Source organism: Balearica regulorum, chromosome 1 (genome assembly GCF_011004875.1).
Source record: "Balearica regulorum gibbericeps isolate bBalReg1 chromosome 1, bBalReg1.pri, whole genome shotgun sequence".
Taxonomy (NCBI): Eukaryota; Metazoa; Chordata; class Aves; order Gruiformes; family Gruidae; genus Balearica; species Balearica regulorum.
This window is the reverse complement of record NC_046184.1, coordinates 6228776-6249147: the sequence shown is the minus strand read 5'-3', so window position 1 is coordinate 6249147 and position 20372 is coordinate 6228776. Positions and strand designations below refer to the sequence as shown.

Genomic DNA, 20372 nt, shown 5'->3' with positions numbered 1-20372 from the left:
CCCTGAGGATCTAGGAAGAAAATGTTCCAAGGCCCTCCGGGGCTAAGTGTGTATGGTGAAGTATATGAATAAATCTGTCAGTTTTGAATCATTAGGAACGGATGGCTTTAGGGTTGATTTTAAATGGGTGCCAGTATATCTCAGGGTTTTGCTAGAGACAGAGGATGGGCAGGATAAGCTTATATTATTCTTCTTGTTTGGATAGGGTTAATGGGAGTGTTACCAGGGATTGTGTGGGAGTTAATTGTATTAACAAGGAAAGATAGAGAGCCAAGCAGCGTCTGCTGAATGTCATAGCCATTTTTTCCTATTTTATTGCAAGCAGTCTAGGTGGCATAAATCAGTACTGACTCTGAATTTACAAAATTACTTGCAATTGGCTCACAGTATTTATTTTTCCCCTATGAATTAAAGGCAAATCACATAGGTGCATAGGAGGCGGTACTTTAAAACACTGAGTTTAGATATAGATTATCTCAAATGTATACATGCTGGTCTAGTTAATGGGAATATGGACTATTGGTACAAGTAACAGGAAAGTAACTCACTCTACATTGTCTTAGAAGTCTGAACTTTCACATTGAATTACATAGACTATGCACAAAATACCTTTCAGTCCCTAAGGTGAGGACGGATAGTCTTGTCAGTCTTAGCTTTGAATGTGATGTGCCTGGCTCTCCCTAAAATTCTGTGTGTGATCTGTACATTTAGGTGAACAGCCTCAAAAAAGTCCACGAGGTCCATTATAGAAACACCTAAGGTTTGATTAGTTGAGGTGCTAAGCACTTCAGTCTACACATTATTTGACCTGGAGTTAGAGTGAAAACGATTTCTGAAAGTCAAAGTTGCTTGACTGCTGTTGGGTTCACAAAACAGAGGTAACAAAAAGGCCCTCGTGTGTGCTAACTTACCTAGCCAAAAATGCTTAAAACAGCAGAGCTAAACACAAAAATACAATTACAGCTTGAACTGAAAAGCAAAAGTTATGACTGGGGCATACTCTTTATCTTTTGTGGATCACATTGACACTGAGGAAGACCAGTGACATACTTGCTGTACCTTGCCTTCAAAGTCTTTGTCTTAGGCTCAACATATTAGTGCAATGATACTTAAATTCATGAGGCTTGCCAGGCTGTCATCTCCAGGATGCCCCAGAAGGACTAGTATGCCGCTGTGTTGTGTAAGTGAGGAAGTCACTGGTGTATCTAGTAATCCAGAGGATGTATTGTAAAGCTGCATTTGCTAATGGTGGGCTCAATTTGATATGATATCAAATATATATATATATATTTAAAAAAAAACCAGAAACCTGAGGTTTAGAAACAAGGGAGAGCACAGATTGTCTGCAAAACACTGTGTGCCTTAGTCTTTTGCATAAGCAGATGATATCAGAGACGTTGTCCAAGCATAACTAAGCAGATCCTTTGTCATGTAGTAAGATGGTCAGCTTTTCTAGTAAACTACAGGGAATATATAATACATGCAGCAGGTACAGATTCACCAGCAGCAGTCAGACTCGTGGACACAACCCACCTTGGGTTTTAAGACAAATCCCTTACTGCTGCACAGAGTTACATGCAGCTGTTACAGTGACATGTACATTAAAACTGCTTCAAGACACTAATCTAGAACAGCCCTTTGCCTTTTGACATTTGTTCAGCAAGAAAAGGTACAATTCCTTGCTAACTACACAGCTTTGCTAGAATCAGATATTTCTCTTTCCTGTTATTGCCACACTGAAGACTCCATTTTCCTTAGAGAAACCTCAAGAGGCAGTAATCTAGTTTTGAACTATTGCCTTCAACTCTCTTAACTGCCTAGATAACACAGCAGACTGTGATATTTTTGTTGTTTTAAATACACGAAAAGTGAGCAAAAGCCATAGTGCATGAAAACCAAGAAGAATTTAGAGATGACTGCAGTAAGCAGTAAGTACTCTGAGCTTATCCAATCTGAACTTTTCCTGAGGAACACAAACAGACGCAATGATAATAAGAAAATTTGAAATTATTTTTTCAGGGATATTCTGTAATCTGTTTATTAGATATCTCATTTTCAATAGAGATAATATAATATAAACTAATAATTTTATATAAAAAAAGATTCTGCTAGTTTGCATGAGTAATTTGGTTTTTTTTTCCTATATCATTAAATGGAGATTTCTCCTTTGACTGCTACACTGTTAATTATGTTCTGACATTTTGGTCTCATCTGCTTTTTCAAATAGTTTGTTGCAGCTGTGAATTTTCTGGCAAAGTAAGATTCTGTGGAAAAAAGTCAATTCTTCCTAAATATGGTGCTCTGAGAAAAAAAAAAATCTTTTTTTTTTTTTTTTCTTCTTTTTTCTTCCTTGAAATTATACTTAGGCAGGTTTCTCTCAGAAATGAGCTTGGCCTCCTTCCAGATTATCTGACAGAAGCCCAGATCTTCTGTGGCTCTGAGAAACCTCAGTGCATCAACTGCCTTCAAAGCAAAGGTGTCAGCCTTTGGCATCCTCAGCTTCAGTGTGTGCTGCTTTAGGAACAGGGAATCTAGAGCAATCAAGGTTTTAAAAGGTTCTGCATTTCCCAGGAAATGCCAGAAATCTGGCAACTGAGAAATGCCTCCCTAAAACAGCCCAAGAACAAAGTGGGATAGGAGATAGGGAGAAGGAAGGTAGTCAAGAGTGAAAGAGGTTCACAGAGTTGATCTGACCTGCACAAGACAGGACTCACAAACTTGTCACATCCTGAGCTGGAAAGCCCTGAAGTTTCCCTATTCTTTTATTTATTACCACGTCAAGTTGTAGCCTTCAGATTTTTGGGAGTCCTGGTAATACCAAGGTGAGCTTCAAGCTCCACAGCTCTGAGGCATCTCAGTCTCACAAAATCCCTCAGATTCTCCACGCTCTTGTGCATAGGACGCCTGGACACCTTTATTTCTATTCCATTGTTTGATTATAGGCTCATTTATAGACATTTGGCCTTCAGTTTTTAAAGATATTTCTCCTTAAAATAACGCAAAGAAAGGGAAAAGGCAATGGAAAAATAAGCCAGCCACTGGTGACTGATTCATTTCCTTTTGACACATTATTTTCCTAATGTTTTATTGGAATAGAATAACATTTGTGTGAACATGAACTGCAGGAACATGGGCTTTTAATAATCAAACTGCTACTTAAGTGTCAGAGTAGTATTTGGGTGATTAATGAAAGGTGTTTATACAGCCAGTTATTCTGTTTCATTTCAGCAACTGTGCAAAACTACTTACAGGGAATATGACATGTTGCTCCCTTTATAGAGCAGCCTCCATATGTTCATTAAGGTGGAAAAAAACAAGGAAGCTAAATGCAGGTGTCAGCTGAAACCTGCAGAGGATCACAGTTTCATTGGATTGTGCTTTCTTGTTTGATTTGCAATTAACATATTTCTGGACTTCAGACATATTTCGTCTATTGTCCCCAGGGTATCAGCATCTTGCTTGTGTGGTTTGATTTCTTTCTTTCTTCCTCTTTTTTTTTTTTTTTTTTTTTGATTTTTAAGGGTTACATTTTTACTGACACAAAGAAAGATGTCTGAGGACAGCAAAGTATTCTGCTGCATTTGCCTGCCAAGGGATAGCATATTAGGATATTTGCTTCTCTCCCTATTTTTTTTTAAGCACACAGTTATCTTTATGATGGGGACATGGAAATCTCTTGGGAAGACCATCTTAAATGAGGAATCAAAACATTTCAAGCTTCTCATCACAACTGCGAATTGAAAAATAAGCACTTACACACCACATTCACTCACCTAACTGAAGGACTTTCTTCAGCCTGTATTTAATGACAAAATGTAGCAAGCTTTTGTATTTGTACCATAAGTGAGAAGGTGCATTGCATGGGGCAGAGCTATTGCAACCATGCCAAGAGAAACCAGTGTGGCAAAGTTTGTTAAAACCCTCTGCCCACACCTTGTGCCTCTTACCTCCTCCCCCTCTCTCTCTCGATTACTTCTGCTGTGTCACTGCAAAGGGCTGAGCAACGTTAATGTAGTGGGGCTCCTGCCTTGACTTGCAAGGTTAGAAAACAGAGAAAAGCAGCTTAAAGCCTTCTTCTGCAGTGGACTCCAATTTCTTATCTTCATAAGATAGTGAGTGGTGAGAATAGCTGACATCTGGACAGAGTGTCCACAGGTGATTATTTCTGTCCTCAAAGTGGCCAGAAATCCAGATGACAGAGGCTGTTTGCACATTGACAAGACCCATGGTGGTATTTGAAAGGAGGTAGTTGTCATTCTTAGCATTTCCATGTTGAGAAGCTAGTGCTCCTACTTAGAGGAGGGAAAGTTAGTCATCTAAAATCCTGGGGAGGGGAGGGGGGAAGATAGTTTCCCAGATTAACATTAACGCGCTAACCAAAACCCCATGGAAATAGAGATATGGGTGTGCTATGGGTGAGTGAAGATATTTTTTTCAGGATTCACTGTTATCTCACAGACTTCCTTCATCCTATACTGTTTATGCTGGTAGAAATGTCAATACATCCTGGTAGATGCATGCATCATCCATTTCTTGGACATGATAATATCAGTAAGGTTCATTTCTATGTACTTCACATGGCTTTTTTTGAAGCTCCCCGTCTCAGATTTTTAATATCCTCTTCATCTATAAATATGGGACTGTATTACATGCTCTCTTGTATATGTCTGTATCCTTTTATTCTTTTGCCCCTTTGCTGACTTAACTGGAAGTTGATTTAAGAGCTGAAGCTTCTGAGGTGCAAAATCTGCCTTGACCTTTACCTGTTATTTCCAAGGAGGTAAGTAGGTGAATATATTTAAGCAGAGCCAAACTTTAAAACTTTTTGTTTAAATACAGAATCTTGTGCTGTTTCAGGATGCGTGCAAGTTGAATAAAGGATAGATTTGATGGCTCTGCTGAGCTAGAAATGTTAGAATTCTGTATTCCTATATGGTGCCTGATTTGTGCTTATACAGGGTAACATTTTGCAGAGGGTTCATACTCTAAAAAAACTGCTCTGGCTGCCATGACTTGGGCATATTAGTATGGGAATAGTCAGTACTGCAGCTGCTTTTTGCAATCATAGTTTTGCACCTGATGTATAATACTCTCCTCAAGAAAATGATTAGGCAGTAGTTCAGGTAAGAGATCTGCATGTTAAACAGCTGAGGTTGCATTGGGCTACTGTATCTGTAGAGAGTTGCTTGCTGGTAAAATGAGCTCATGCACTAAACTTGGGAATTTTTCTTCCCCTGAAAGAGAGTCCAGCCCGTGAAACAAAAGATATCTAAGTCTGGGTATTTTCCTCTTCTCAGGTCATCAACAACAAAGTTTGGAAATGATGGTTTCACATATGACAATCATATGTTCAAGAATGAACCTAGCTCGTTTGCTTAATGAGGATCTTCCAAACCACGCACTTTGAGGATGGCCTGATGGAAATCTCTCTATATTTTTTATTGCATATTTAAAGAGTTGCTGTCCCTGTAATTGTCGTTTATGCTTCTTGTCACCTAACACCCCAGTTGAAAACATTTTATTGATCCTGTGCTCAAACCTCTCCATTTTCCTCTTGTGTGGCTTAGTATGGAAAGTGGGAATACAAATGGAGCTTAAAAAATATGCATATTTGTTTTCAGGGTGTCTTTTCTATGGGGCAACACTTATTGGTCAATGACAGCTGCTGTTAGAACGGCTTAAAAAATACAGAACATCTCTGTGCATAACAACATCTTAAACAGATTTCAGAAATACAATTTACAGGGAATAGCATAAGCCTAGGCGCACTCAGCTGTCCATATTACACTTTCATATATACTTTTCTTCTTTAATACCAGTATTTAAACATCCAGTGGCCACAGTAATTTATGGAGCAAACCCTGAAAAATTCTAAATCAGGATTAGTGTCTATTAACTCTATTAAGTTATATTTGGCAGTCAACCATAGTGTCAACTGAGCTGACATTCCTCTTTATCCAGTAACTAGTGCTGGAGAAGGCACATGTACACTATCAAGTGGAAAAAGGTGTCCGGGGTAATACTGCAGCTATCAGGCCAAATTCTCTGCTGGCATAACTCATAGTATTTCTAAGCCAGATCTTTCAGAATAGCCCGTCTGTCTTGAATTAATTTTTTTTTTATTTGGTTTTTAATAAGCAACTTTCCAAGCATTGAGGGTTTTTTAGCTGCATGACTCCTATTAAAGTCAATAGGAGTCATGTGGCTAAACCCCTATGCAATGCTTGAATTTATTGGAAATTGGCATCTGGTGCTGAGAGCACTTCTATTGTCTGGTCTTCCTGCCCAATCATCTCCTCCTGCCTGGTCATGTAGCCTCTTACACTCCTACTTGCTGGAATCTCCATGCCTAACCTTTCTTTTCCTTCCCCAATATCTTTTCAGACCAAAAATAAAAGACCCTTGTCTGTAGAATCATTATTACCTCATGCCCTTTTGTTTGGATTTTCTGTATGCGGCTGCTTTGTTCAGCCTCAGCTGTTGCTGAACTTTGCTGTTGGCTGCAGTGAATCGTTGCATTGTTCATGCAATCAGTTATGTTCGCACAATACTTTAGGATCTGGTTAGATGAAAGGTGGTCTGGAAACAAAAGCTTGGCTCTTTACCATTTTATTCCGAAATGCTATGGGTTAAAATACTGTCAAGTGGGTCTGATGTCATTGCTTTACTAAAAATGGGCTTCTAGCAGGTGTTATCAATTATTACTTGGTAATTTCTTGCTCCCCAAAATGATGTTATTCCACTGAAATCAAGGGCAATATTTCAATTGATATGAGAGATGCACATCTTAGCTCCAGACACATTTTAACCAGTGTGAATACGGGCAACAAAATCCAACCTTAGGAGCATTGCTGTAGGATTTACTTGTCAATAACTGGAAGTAATGTATATTTTGTTAAAAACACTAAAATAACATTTTATATTGATGTGCATTTGGACAATTTGCTAATTTGTATATGTATCTGAAGAGTGGTCTCTTTAAAACAACAAAAAAAAATTTCTAATTATTTTTTACTGTAAAGGTTATGGCACCGACCCAGGTTACATCTGGGATTCGATTGAAAATAATGCTTCCTCCAGGGATTACTGGAGTAGTTTTAAACCAAATGGAAAAAGAGACATCTTTACAGATGAAGATTTATTTTTCTCCCAAAGGTGGCTGTGAACATCTGAGTTTGAAAAAAAAAAAAAAAAAAAAAAAAAGATTTTATTAAATTGCAATGTACTACAGTTTACACACAGTTTTAAGAACACTGTATAGGAAAGTTATTAATGATTGAATCTGAGTATTGTACAGCTCTGTAATAAAGGATAGAGGCTATCCAGTATCCTGAAGAGAAAACGTAATTCAGATTCCTTCAGGCACTATATGTTTTTAAAAAATAATCTCAGGATTGAAAATCAAATCTATCAGGCAACACTAGTCAAGAAACTTGGGACTGTGCCAGCCAGCCTATTTTAAAGTATAGCTAAAGTAGACTGAAGATTATCTTCAAGGAAGATATTGAAGAGCGACAGAGCACTGAATGAATGTAAAACTGTTTCTAGGACAGTTGCTGTTGAAAAACTCGTCAAATCATCATATTTTAACATGGATACACTATGCAAAAAAGCAGTGTTTCCGTGCAAGACAATTTTGCATTTATTCATCTACCAGAAAGATTTTTTTTCTTTTATTTTAACTTTTCATTGAGTGCCTTTAGAGCTCATCTAAATATACCAGCGCTTCAGAAGCTTTATTTGTCTACCGGAGGTGCAACATTTGCGATGCAAACGTCGTTGAACATCACTCCTTACCCTCATTCTTTGGGGCGGTGCTTATAAATAAATGCAGTCTTTTTCTTAGGCTTCTCTTCACCCCCAGATTTGCTCCCCTTACAACCAGAATAATGCAAGTTAGTGGCAACTGCTGTGATGGTTTTTCAGGGTTTACCCTGAAAAAAATGGATTAATGCTCTTAGTACATTTTACTTGTAAGACTACTGCTGCCCAAGCTAAATTGCAAGTGTGTTTCCATTTGACAGGGTTCAGAATGACCTGTGCTCATTTTCCACAGGATTTTCTGTGGAACATTTACCATAGCCGTGTTTATCAAAGTATTTTTTGCACATTTTCCACCTTTTTAGAAGTCCAGTGTTTGGCCCGAGAAGTACTTTGTTATTAAACAAAGGATGCCAGAAACTGTGAAAGATAAAATTTGCAACATGAGCATGCAAAACAAAAGTGCTGAGAGTAATATTAGCATACTGGAAAGTGCGAGTGGATGAGAGGTTTTTTTTATTTATTTTTTGAAGAAAAAAAAGAAGATACTTTTCATTAAAAATAGTCTATCTGGAGTAAATCTGACCTGAGCTAAATTTGAACTGCCCTGGAGAAAGCAAAAACCTGTGTCCCACTACGAACCATCCAAACCAAGCAATCCCCCAGCTAAAAGATTTAGCACAGAGAGTTAGTTTTAAACTAAAGACGACCAGCACTTTAATCTTTTTGCTTGATTTTCCTTTCAAACACAGTCATCTATTTAGCTCCCTGCTGTCCTCATGAAGAATTTCCTTACGATGAAATCAGGGTTCGGAGATTTATTATGCAACGAGCAGAGCAGGTTCAAGCTGATAAAGGCTTCCTGGGTGAGTGAAGGATGCTTAATGCCAGGAAAGATACTCTTTTAATGTGAGGTTCTTGACCATTTATTACATAAAAATGTTAATCTGATAGTGTTTTTAATCTGCTTGTTATCAGCAGTGGCTGCTTGGTGTTAAAGACAAGATAAAAGGGAGAGCTGAAGAAGCAGATTTGGGGAGCACTCACTCAGTGAACATGCCGGATACACCACACCTGCTTCCCATTTATCTGCTCTTGCAGAGGGAGGAGGAGAGGGCTTACGGCCGCGATAACGCAGCAGCTCGGTGGTCTGATTGGGCAGCGGTGTGCGCACGCTGAAAGGACACTGCGTGAGAGATAAGCCACGATAAAGATTGGGACAGTCATTTCCCAGGAAACTGCAGAGCGGCAGATTTGCTTTACATGCCATTTCGAGGGGTTCTCCAAATACAAAATATTTAATCCCTTCTCGCCAACCCACATCTCCCTCCCACCCCACAAACCACTGTGTGAGCTGCAGAATTAATGAAGCCAAACGTCCCTGCAGCTTTGCATCCGTGTTGTGCCCTGGGCTTGTCTCAGCTAATGTATGGGCTGGTCCTCCCCGTGAAATCTTGGCAGGCAAGAGGCATTGTGACTAGTCCTGGCTTTCCTGCGTGCAGAACCGATTGCTGGTGTAAAATCTAGAGTGGCTGTGAAACTGGGCTGAAGTCTGCTCATGGGCTCAGAAGTTATTAGTTATGGTGGCCTGGAGTACGAGCACAGTTATCATATAAGCCTTGGTTTTTAAGAAGGCCAAGATAAAAGTTATCTCTGTCTGCAAGACAAAAATACAAACTTTTTCTTGAGGGATTGGGGGCTCAGTAGTAAATTTTTAGGTGTTTTTTTGAGTTGATATAAACATTTGCAATCAGTGGAGTAGCTGGATAGCAAACAGCTTGTCCATTTCAGAAAATGTGGGGGATTAAAACCATTTACCTTAGCATGAAACCATGCCCAGTCCAAGTTTTTTTATGCTGAAGGAGACACGAGCTCATTCCCTGTGCTGGAACTCTCATATTTCCCACTACCTAGATGAGTACCATAGCAGCCAGCCACGTTTTTATTTTGAGGTGACTGATTTTTACCCAAATGAGGTATTTACAGTAATATTTCTGTTGAAATCAATAGACTGCCTTAAAAAAAGACTGCTTTGAAATGCAGTATCTCCTACTGAGTATCACACTGCTGAGAAACTTCTCGCTGTCTCCTGGGCTGAAGGTGGGTTCACACAGCAGCTGGTCTGAGCGAGCACTGTGCAGACACATGCACACCGGCTTTGTTGCAACCTATGGAGAAGCCACAGAAGCACAACCCGGGTGCATTTAGGAACAAGATATATATTAAGCAAATAAAGGCTGTGAAACGTTGACCTAAAAAGCTACCTTGAAGCTAACAGGCTGAAGTCTGCACATGCTTCAGTTCAGTGTGGACGTGAACTGGTCAGACAGAGACAAATGGGTAGAGCTTGGTTGGGTGCTGTGTGGGTGCTGCCGGTGCAATCAGTGTCTTACCGGAAATCCTGTACCACACCTTGTAGTCAAGTAGGATTTCTCTATCCACATATGTTAAACCGAAGGGAGACACATATTAGCAATCCCATATCATAGGCATATGGATTCATGAGGGAAACCATGGTTAGAGTGAACAAAACTCTCAAAGGCTGAGCAAAACTAATGAAACGTCAAGTGTGTGTTGCTTAGTCAAACATTCATTTGCTGATGCACTCAACTGCATTTAAAAATGTTTGTACTGCGGAGATGTGCAACTAATAGCACAGAACGTTTGAAGCTCTACATTTCCCCAAAGAGCACAAGCAATATTAGCAGAAGAGCTGCAAGGTTCCCCAAAGTGACTGGGCAATACCTTTGCACAAAGACTGTTTAAATGAGGGTTTTCTCTTGAATTCAGATCTGGGAGCTCCTTGCTCAGACCACCAGACAGAGCAGCCTTCATAGATGTTGGTTTTAGGTTGAGAACTTCAATCTGTTCACCACAGCAACTGAGGAAACGTGTCTAGACAGTATTTGGTCACTGCTAAACTGAGTTCAAGTTGATCTAGACATAAAGCCCCGTCATATTCATCTTACACTGGGAAACAAAGTGAAAGTCTACCACAGTACAAACTTCTGGTCATAGGCAGAGGACTGATGAGAATGATGATTGTGAAACAAACTGCAAAATAATGAACTCCTATAGATGATCTCAACTCAGCCTACATTTATTCCCCAGGCAATCATCTGAGTAAACAGTCTCTCTACCAGGCACTAAATGGGTTAAAATTACTGGGGCAGCAGGAGAAGTACTTTGTATGGTAGAAGCTTGGGTCCGTCTCAGTTGATGGAGACTGTTAGCAGATGGATCCCAACTGATGTCTAGTGGCAGGACACAGGAAGGAGCAAAGAAGAAGAAAAACAGTCACAGACACAAACCCCATGGCTTTATACAGCAAGTCCAACATCCAAAAGCAAATTGGAAGTCAGTGCAAGCTGCAGACAATAGGTGTAATGTGCGTTGTTCGCTAGTTCTGCTAAGTAAGCGATCAATATATTTACTCCCTGGATAGAATACAATTTTGCTGTTGTGACAGTGTTACTTCTACTACTCTGTGAAGAAAAATGACTCCGTGGAGTCCGTGATCCCTATCTGGTCAGATCCTCCAGTCTTTGAAAGATATTTTTAAAGATAACTGAAAATCATAAAAAACAGACTTACTGAACATTTGCAGTACACCAAAGCCAAGAAATTCAGATGTAGAATAAAATTCAATGGCTAGTGATTAGCCCAATCTATTTTACTGAGATACTGCCAAGTTATCTGGATGGTTTCAGCAGCATGCAGCACTTCTGCAATCCCTACATGTAACAGGCAGAGTTCAGGATGGATTAAAGCTTTTTGCTGAATTTTCTTTCCTATGGATTTTTAAAGGAAACTCTCATCTTGTCAGTGGTTTTTTGTCTGTTTGTTTTTATTGTTGATGTTCATGCTTATTCAGGTATTTCAACGTTACAAATATAAAGTTACCTATTCACAGGTTCAGGCTAATCAGCAGATAAAAATCACGAGTTAGAGCTCTGTTATATCTCACTAGCTATGGAGAAGGGAGAGAAGAAAGGAAGGTAGGAGCCATGAGGAACAGACACTGACTTCCAGCTAGAAATGAAAAGAAGTTACAGTGACGAGGCATGTTATTGCAAACCTACAGCTTGGCTAGGAATTTTCTGCATCCCATATGGGATATCACAGGAAGCTGAGAGGAACAGAAGCAGAGAATCTTTCTGGGAAGCTCTTTAAGGACTATGTAAAATCATGGCAAAACCGGCCTCAAGGAATATTCTATTTTTTTGACCATTGCAGTTCATTACTGGGAGATTAATGAGAAGAGTTTGAAGCAGAAGATTAATGTGGTCTATTCTTATAACCTGCTTTCCTCCTCATAAATCTCCCATTATTACACATGCACTAAGCAGCATGTTGCTTCACCTTCCCTTCACAAGTCCACCAACAGCTCTCTTTCATTTGCTTCCCTGTACTTCTCAGAGGCCAAATTCCACCAAAATAATCCCTGCTCCCCCCTAAAGTGACATCCTCTTGCCCTCTGTCAATACCTCACCGCCACTAATGAACAGAGAGGGCAAGAAGAAAAAAAAAAATCATCAAACTAATGGAAATATCCTGTTTGGATCAACTTTTGCTCTGAGTGCACAGATATTTAAATACAGTTGTTGAAATCAACTGAAATAGTGCAAAATTAATAAGATAGTATCTTGAGTTTTGCTTCTCCATCACAGGTAAGTTTTATACTTAGTTGTCTCCTTTTTGTCTTGGGAGAGCTAGACAGCCTTTTCTTTCATTCTCCATCTCTTGGTCTAAAGAAGTCAATGAGCTAACATTGCAGATGGCCACCACCACCTCAGGTCTCAAAGGGAACGCACCCAGAAGAGGTAGAGCTAACAGCCTAGGTGGAGTCATATATGCTATGGCTCAATTTCAAGAGGCAATGCATATTATAGACCAAATACACAGTGGAGTGGACAGTGAGCTATCTAAACCCCAAAGAGTTATGAACAGCTTGCTTTTCCACTGTGTGCCTGGGAGAAGAAATCTTAGCTGTATTTGGATGTTATGCAAAGATGAAGAACGAGCTAGATTAAGTGATTTATTTAGGGTCACTCAGGACATCTCTAGGTGAATCAGAAACAGAGCTTCAGTACCTGGAGCCCTGCTCCAGTTAGCAATCACATCTGCCCAGGTGACAGACTTCACTTTCACTCTACAGAATAACAACATCAACTCTCCTGAATACACCCTGTTAGAACTGTTGTCCCCCACAGGAAGATTGCAAGAGATTCACAAGCTTCCTCTGTGCACAGAGGCCAGAACAGCCCTGGCAAATGCTGTCCTAAATTATTCGTGTATAAAAGTAGTTGGGTACAAAACAATAATAGCAGAAAAGGAGGAAGGAGAAGAGCTGTTCTTGAAAGTTTTTTCTTATTATGCAAACACAGAGTCCAAAGATTTTCCAGGGAATTGTTGTGTTAAATAGCCACAGTTGTAAATTGTGAATTCATAAATGAATACAAATGTGTAGCTGTCATAACTGGCAGATGACACTTCCTGAAGGATAAGCTTGTACTCTTCCCCAGCGAAGGCGGCATGCAAGAGTTGCATCTCCTGAGACTTCTAATGTACAAATTCTTTGGCAATTCTTCCTAAGGCGGAACTGTTTTTAATTTAGAAGACGTCAACCTACTTGTACTAGTGGGAGAAATTAATAAGCCAAGGATGCAGGTCGGCTGTACTGTAATACTGAGTAGATATGTCTCCATTAATTGCAGGATTGTCTGTGCTCACTTAAAAGCTGTTCTGTCTCAGAGCTTGATCCTGTTGCCTTTGTTCAGATAAAATTCCCTTGAGCTTCTAACACCTTTGCTGCTGCTGACCCCTCAGGGGTGGGTTTGTTTCATGTCTGCATGCACCACATGCTGAACGACGTATTTCTCTATCTGTATAGCACGGATATGAATATAGATATTCATATGTTCCATTATGTTTATGTGTCCTGGACTTTTAAGGGAATTTTTTTTTAATTAGGGAATTAAAGCAAAGAGAATCTAAAAGCCATATTGAAATGGCCTGGATTGTAAACAGGGCTTTGGATCTAATATTTTCTCCTGGCTGCTCTAAGCAGCCCCCTACACAGTGCCTTACTAAAGCAACAGTTGTTCTTCAGAAGCAGCCAGCTCTCTCACGTGGGCCCTTCGTGCTGCCTGAGTAGAGCCCTGAGAGTCTTGATAAAGGGAATACAGTGAGTCTGTGACAAAAAAAATTGCTTAAATCCACATATCAACCCTTAGCCCAGTACTTTTCTGCCCACTTTCTGACTCTTCTCCACTGTAACTCATCAAAAGGCCCTGTGCAGGAGATTTACTGAAGTTATCAAAGTCTGTTCTCCTGCTACAGCGTGGAAGAAAACCCTGGTCTAAAGGTCAAGTTGCAGTGTTTAAGCTTGCAGATGTTCTAGCAGATTTACAACATATGCACATACATGAGAATAACCAAGGTCCTTCGGTTTTCCACATCCACTTCTCTTCATGATTATTCCACCCCAGTAAGCAATCTATTATCTTCTGGATGGACTTATTCCCCACATTTAGTAACTTTATTCACACTATTAAGTGAATGATGCTCTCTACATACCAGACACATATTATGCACAATTAGACTTCCTAAATCTAAATTTAGGGTAATAAAAACTTAACAGAATTAATGCTGTACTCTCCATACATAACCTATGTAAATGTTTTTAAATGAAAGCAAATTAAAAAAACCCGAAAAAACCAAAACACCCTAACCAAAAAAAGGAGCTTTAATTTTTCAGTGAAATTCTGTACAGTTCCGCACACTCCTAGGCAATGGGCATGGGTATTTTTTGCAATGATTGCTTTTTTTTATGAATAGTGAGGAAGTCTTCCCCTGTGTACAAAAGCAGCAGATATTAAATTTTGGATAGTGCTTATATTTAGAGGCAGAATTCAGAAGGTGCACTAACATCAGAAATTTGCCAAGAGGTATTGTTTAGGAAGTGAGTAGCTTCTACTAGCCTAGGTATTCTTACGAATAGTTCATGCAAGTAGAAAACATGCTATATTAATTTACAAACAACTATTTCAGTATTATTTAAATATTTGTTTTAACTGAGGTTGAACTGAGCTTTCTAGTCAGATTTTGACCTTAGCTAGGTTAAAATACAGTCAATGGAGCTCCCAGATTTACACTGACATATATAAAATGAAATTTTTTGTTTGTTTGTTTGTTTCCTATCATTGGAAAAACACAGCATAAATACTGGCAGGTTTTTTTGAGGAACTATGTTAAAGCATAAACTTCTTCATATTACCTATAAAAGGCCTTTACAGAACATCCTTATTTGTACTGTCAGCTCCATGAAGTAGGGACAATCAGTATTTTGTGCAAAATGAACCATATTATCCTCATTAATAAAAGGACCAGCCTATGAGGTCTGAAACTGTGATGAGTAACAGAGGGAATTTCACACTCGTAAGCAGGAGCTTACTGTTGACTTATGATTGTGTCCTTTTATCAGTCAAAAGTATAGCGTGGTGTGGTACTTGAATCAAGACTAGACCAAGACTCAGATGTTTCCCTGAATTATTTATGACCTGGGGTGGATACACCTGTTCTCCCTGCCTTTCTCACTTCTCACTCTTTGTATGTCTCTCTTTTCAATGGGAAACTTTTTGGTAGAGGCTCCTTTCTTTATGTGCAACACCGAGCACAGAAAAGCCGCGGTTTTAAGCAGAGACTCCAAAATGGTAATATCGACAATAAACAACATCTACTACACAGTACAAATGGCTGCAAAATGGTACATAGAAAAAAAATGTGGAAAAAAATTAATCTGAGATATTTAAGGTTCAGAAAATTTGATGATTCAGTCTAATTGGACACATTAAACAAACTATATTCAAGGGATATGCTCCTGGCACGCTGTAAAAGCCTTTCTTTTTCCTTTTTAAAATGAGAAATCTGGTTAATTAAATTTACTTACTAAACAGCTTGTATTACAACAGTAGAAAATGACAGATGTCTTTCATAAAATTAGTCATACTGTGGTAATTTTCTACTCTCCCCCAAACATTGTGTGATTATGGACATATTTTCTCCTGTTAAAAAGCTATCTATCATAATTGCTAATGAATTCAATGCAAAAATGTTCTGAAAGAAAAGGTGTTCCACACAAAATGTAGAAAAGTTTTTCTGTGACACATTTTCTCGTTGCAACTTTATTCTGCGGCCTGTTAGCTGCTTGCAGAATACCGCATAATTTTAAAGGCTTATACTTATAAAGGCCAATCATGTATTAATTCATTTCGTATTCATTGAGAGACCTTTAATCATGATGGATTAATTTATTATAAATGCGGATATAATATGTTATTTCATAATATCACCACTGTAATTTAGCAATTAAACAGTCTGTTATTATTTCAATCACTGCCCAGATCTGTATCATGATACAATGTTTTGCTCCACGGTGAATTATTTTACATTACATATAGGACAATGGATTTTTTTGAAGAGTAAACCTTTGGGGAAGCAGAAATATATAAGATAATACTTTGCTCTGATATTCTCCTTTGTCTCTGGGATGATTCATCCTAAATACTTAGAGCTAACTAGTCACAGGCTTGAAGTGATTACAGGTCTGATCCAAAGCTTGCTGAAGTCAATGCTGCACTCAGCATCTCAGACCCTATCGTGAGTGAGAGGGGTGTAAATACTTACCGAGAAAAGGATGCGGAGAGGACAAAAATCAGCGAGGTACACCAATTAAGTGCAATCTGGGATAACAAGTAGAAATAGTCAGGTACAAGAAAATCTAACCTGTTATTTTTTGAAAGCTGGGTGAGACTCCATTAGTACTAACCTGTACTCCTGCTCCCTAGACAGACAAATTTAGGGCTTTCCAAAGGGCACGGGATGAGGCCATTACACCCCCATTCTTGAACTGCATTCTTGCACAAGACTTATGCCTTCTGACACTTTCAGCTCAGGAGAGGAATTGGGGTGCATTTATGTTGATCCAATTTTACCAATGTCAGATGTCTAAACATTACAGTGACCCATGTGGAATGACCTCAGAGAGAATCTGGATCAGAAGTATAATTTTCATATTACAGATGTGCAAATTGAGATGCTTGGAAAAGAGATATCTTGCTTTGGTACCTACAGTAAGTGTGGAAAGATAAGAGGTAGAATCCCTGGAAAATTATATTCACTTGTTTGTCCTTGTTCTAACCACTTGGCCTCATTTCTTTAGCCTATGCTGTTGCCATGTTTGAATTGACACCATAGCAGTGTATAACTGCACCACTTGCCACAAATTCTAAAGCTTTTTTTTTTTTTTTTGAGAGGGGAAAAAGTGGTAGAAGTTGCCGAGTCTGTATCTCTGACCGGACACTAGAGAACAAATTGATCTGTTACTTTGAGCTCATTTTTTAAACTCCCTCTATTGACATTTAAGTAACTGATTCTTCTCCATCATTGTTAGCTGTCTTTTTTCCTGCCTGTCAAGAGCTTGCTAAATTAAGATTCACAACCCAGGACAGTTTTCATATGAACCCAAAAGGAGTCAATATGTTTACTTAGATAAATGGTTATTTTACAAGGTAGTGTAAAATGCATAATTTTCTGTGGTATATAAAGCCATGAAGCACAATCCATCATGACTGACTCATTTAATCTCTGGTGCATCACTGGATGCCTTCTTCAAAGAGCAATCTGGAATAAGTGATTCATATTAGGAGATCTGGAAAAAAGCTGCACAGAGAGCACATGAAGAGATCAGAATCTAAATGATGATAATGTATACTCGATCATATGATAGAGATCACAAAATCCTGTTAAATCCTCCCTATCCCTATCCAGGATTCGCCCCCTCAAGAGCATTTTCTGCTGCTTTTCCTTCTCATATTTTGGGCTGGATAACAGAGCTATCTGGAACCGGAGATGAAGAGCATTTTTACGGGCTAACAAATCTACTAGAACCAATGGTTTTAATCTCTCCTTGGCTACAGAATCAAAGCCAAGTTCTCTGCAGGTGTAAATGGGATCTGCTCCACTGCCTTAGGTGGAGTTTCACTCATTTACACCATTAAAGAATTTGGCACTAAGGATGTTGAGATCAAAAGGTTCCAGTTGGCAAAGGGATGTACAGAAGAGAATCTGTCTGGGGAAATATTCTGGGAAGACTTATCTATCCTGTGGAAAGAGGGCTTATTTTTCCTCAGAGGAGTCTGATATTGATAAATCTAAATTATATTAATTTTTGGGACATCTCTTCTGACCCTGCTAATTCTAAACTGGCCAGCTACGTAGGAAGCCTGCCAAAAGCCCTGCAGAAGGAAAGCACAGTGATGTGGTCTGCTGTGTGCATTTTCACATCATCATATTATATGCATATTGGATGGTTTTATTTTCCACTGACATAACACTTATTGGTGGTCTGTATTGTTCACTTAATAAAACCAGGATTGGAACATGTCCTGCCATAGCTGCTTGCACAACACACACCATGAGAAGGATGTGTCTTCATAATGCCACCTGCTGCATTGCCAGAAATAATTTTCACCTAAATTGAAGTTCCTGCATATGCAATGAAGCCTTTGCCATTATTATTTCAGAGACAACTAAGAAAGATTTGTTTATTTGTTAATAATCATTTTGGGAAATATAGGAAGCAGTGAAATACCAAGACTCAATTAGAAAAATTATCTAAACTGATATTTCAGGTGAGTAGAATAACACAACCCCCACTCCTTCACCCCCTCCCACTCTCTTAAATATATAAAAGTGACTTTTCCAAAAGGATAGCATTAGTATATTTATGCTTTTATATCTTTGGATGCTTGTTCAGAATCCAGTTTGCTCCTGGACAAGGGCATATTGATGAGTACCTGGTGTGTTTATTTGGATGGATACAGATGTTCTTGGTCTGCTCCACTCCAGCAGCCCTCATTAGGTCTCATTAGCTCAGTACCAACAGCCAGCCTTCTTTCCTCTAATGAACTCAGAGTTTCCTTACTTCTGCCTACACGCTTTCAGGTAACAGGAGGATTCTGTACCAGGGTTGCACCAAGTTAGATCAGATGTCTATCCAACTCACTGTCCTGTCTCCATTAGTGGTCAATAGTGGGTGCCCAGAGTAGGCTGGAAGAGTAAAGCAAGCTCGTAACACTTTCCCATCTTCCAAAACTTTATTGTTCAGAGAAGTCCTGTAGATATATCCACACACTGAATTTTTATTATGCAGGTTAGGGATATACTTTCATATTTAAAAACCTCCTACTTAATCTGTATAGTCACCTGCTAGCAAATATTCCCATCTCCTCTTTTCAGGTCACTTAGAGTGGGCAAGGTGTGAAAGTGCCCCTGTCTGAAGTTCAAACCAGAGCGGGTGAGTACTCTGGAGAGGACAGTTCCTTTGTTCTGTGTTTCTTTTAGTTATGTCTATGCTAATGAAAAAAAAAATAAGGCCAGGGTTGTGGCTTCAGCACTATGGCCTGATCATTCATAGACCTTTAGTTGATAGTGTAGAGCTTTGGGTTGTGCTAATTAACACTCTCCTTCAAAATGTTCAATCTTGGGTTGAGGAACAGGAGGTACCAACAGCAAGGCTGGATGCTGTCTGGGGTTGCAGGGAGTGTATGCAGTTGAATATGAGCTGTGCCATGCCAACAGGCCTTGGGGCTATAGGGTGGTCCTTGACTGTTTTATGCCGTAGTACTCACATAATCATAGAGGCATGTCCACAAGTAAGGTATTGAACCAGTAACATGAACCACTATCACCAGGACTTTCAAAACTTGGTTTTATTTTCTTCCTGAGAACCAGTTTTCCCACCCAGTGGGAATTTTAAGGCAATGCATGAAGCTGCATAAAGAAACTTGGCGGGATGGAGGACATGTTGAGTTAAGTAGTTCTCCAAACTAGTTTTGCAGCCTGTGAAAATTAGTTCCTTTTGAAGTGTTTCCTGTCCTGCTTCAATGTCTAATTTGACCTAATGTATTTTGTGAAACTTATGCAGAATTATACATTTATATAAGATAAACCACTAGTAGGGGTCATGGATTACCATTTTTGTTGTGGTAAAGTCTTTGAACACTAATGCGTATGAATTTGTGAATCACATTTCACGAGAAAGACTTGCCTGAGTTTTTTTGATAGTTTGAGGTATGAAGTTGATTGATTGGCAATAACAGAAAAAAGAACTGTTCCTCTATGTTCATTCCTGTATTCAGCCAAAGATAAGTAGCTACAGCACAAAAGTATATTCTTTTACTGTTGAAAGAGAAGGACAGAAAGAAAATTAAACTGTGACAATGTTTTTCTGCTCTTTGCTGGTCAGCTTGTCTTCACATGCAGAAGGGGTTGATTATCCTTGCTCTAAACTATACAGCTTTTTTTTTTAGATAAACACATCAACTGATGATATTTCCATGTTTTTCCAAAGGTGATATCTATGCAGTAGATTGTGAAAGATCCTGAAAGGCAAGAAAAATGTATTTATTTGAAGAAAAGGGGTACATGGACAGAGTATTGCCTTCCAGAAAATCACTTTATTGGCTTATTTGAACACAGAATTTGCAATTCTGCTGCAAAGAAGCAGGATCTGAATCTTTGCATGTCAGCAGTTAGAACTGAGAATT

General features: G+C 39.0%; 1 protein-coding gene across 5 annotated transcripts in view; it reads right to left on the bottom strand.

The window, feature by feature from the left end:
- Nucleotides 1-20372, bottom strand: part of CELF2 (CUGBP Elav-like family member 2) — a 568513-nt gene that overhangs the window by 536582 nt on the left and 11559 nt on the right. The window lies entirely within an intron of this gene.